Source organism: Tamandua tetradactyla, chromosome 18, assembly GCF_023851605.1.
Source record: "Tamandua tetradactyla isolate mTamTet1 chromosome 18, mTamTet1.pri, whole genome shotgun sequence".
NCBI lineage: Eukaryota > Metazoa > Chordata > Mammalia > Pilosa > Myrmecophagidae > Tamandua > Tamandua tetradactyla.
The window spans coordinates 72,016,783-72,018,589 of record NC_135344.1 but is presented as its reverse complement, the minus strand read 5'-3'; positions in this window follow the sequence as shown (position 1 = coordinate 72,018,589).

Here is a 1,807-nt window from a genome sequence, read left to right as displayed (position 1 = left end):
CGGCGCGGGGCGGGGCGGGCGGCTCGGGGGCGCGGGCCGGGGACAGAGCGCCTCCTGCCGGCGGGAGGACCGGCCCGGGTGAGCGGGCGGGAGCCGCGCGCCCCCTGCCGGCTGGAGGACCGGACCAGGAGGGCTGGCAGAAGCAAGGCGCCCCCTGTCGGTGGGAGGACCAGCCGGCCGGGGCTTCCGGGCGCTCCCAGAGCAGCTCACTGGCTCCGCTTCTTTGTCTCCAGGTCCTGCTTCTTGTCTCCTTCCTGTCCCCTTTCTACTCAAGCTGTACAGTTACCTCTTTCTAACCTTCCATCTCCTTTCTTTCTGTCTGCTCTTTTATCTTTTCTTTCCCTTCCACCCTCCCCCTCCTCCCTCCTCACTTTTCTGTGCACGGTTGACAAGCTGTCGATCCCCCGCACCTCAATTTATCCTTTTGGACTTCTTCTCCCCAATTGCTGCCGCAGAACTAGCATGCTGCCGGGACACCGAGACAGCCCCCAAGCCCGCCTTCCCGGCTGTGGTCTACACTCGGGTGCAAAGGCCACCTACAGCTGCAAGTGCCGACCACCCTGAGCTCTGTCTTTCCCTATTCTGTTTGTTTTCCTTTTTTTTTTGCCACAGGCACAGGCAGCATCACTTATTTTTTACCCTAATCTCTGCTTCACTCGAAAAAGTGTTAGAATTTTAAAATCCAGAAGATTCGATCCTGTTTAACTTTTAAAATAAATAAATGTCATGCCCCTTTGGGGAAGCCAGCGAGTTACAACTCAACAGTGGTGAGAAGTTTAAACTCCAAAAGTTTAGGAATTATAGACTCGGGCAGTATGTTTTGCCACTTCTGTTTGAAAGGATTTCAGGTTACAGAAAATTCCTGCGCCAGTGCCTTGCTTAGGGATTTGTTTGACAAATTCCTCAGCATGAACTTGAGCCCCTTCAGAACACAGGGTCCTAAATACGATACCGGCTGGCACATTTCCGAGAATGATCACATTACCCACCAAACCTCAGCTTTATTTAGAACTGGGTTTAGTAAATGCAGAGTGCTGGTGTATGTTACTCTCCAAACCTGACTTGTAAATCTCCAGATTGCCCACAAAGTGAATAGGAGTAGGTTTGCCTTTATTAGAGAACTCAAGTTTCCCAAAAGCAATCACAGAGAAAACTTTTCAATAGTTCTTAGGGTATTTAAAATAGAATTTGATTGCTATTATTTTATATACAGCCCCATCCCTTAGCTAACAATCCCAGAACTTGTCGAGCTGTGGGTTTCTCTTCTGCTCAATAGGGAAGCAATCTAGGGTTGTCAGAGATGGGGGTCATGGGGCTCTGTGTGGCGTGGTGGAGGTGACTCTCAACTAATGCTCTATGTAAAGTCTGTTATAAACCAGAAAGCACTATGCAAGTGTAAGGAATTAAAGGACCTGATTTATGCACAACTTTTCAGGACTGTTTCTGTTTTGTGAAGCAAGACAGCTCTGCAAAAGTAATCTCAAGATTGTTAATTTGGTCCAAACTAATGGATAGCACTTCCTGTACTAGTAGACAGATGAATGTGGTGTGCCTTGTGGGGGATAAAGATTGTCTTGCCACAAAGAAAGCTCTGTCTTCCCCCCTAAAGCAATCTATAATTTCCTCCATTAAGAAGGTAATGGGTTAAATAAATTGCAGAGGTTCAGCTGGTACCACTAGAGGGCACAGTTAAGATGCGTGTGTGCTGTTATAAACCAATCATCAGTGTCATTCCAGGATGCGCTCAGCCCTAGAACTAGGCCTGCTTCATAAAACACATGATGGTCAATTTCATGTGTCACCTTGG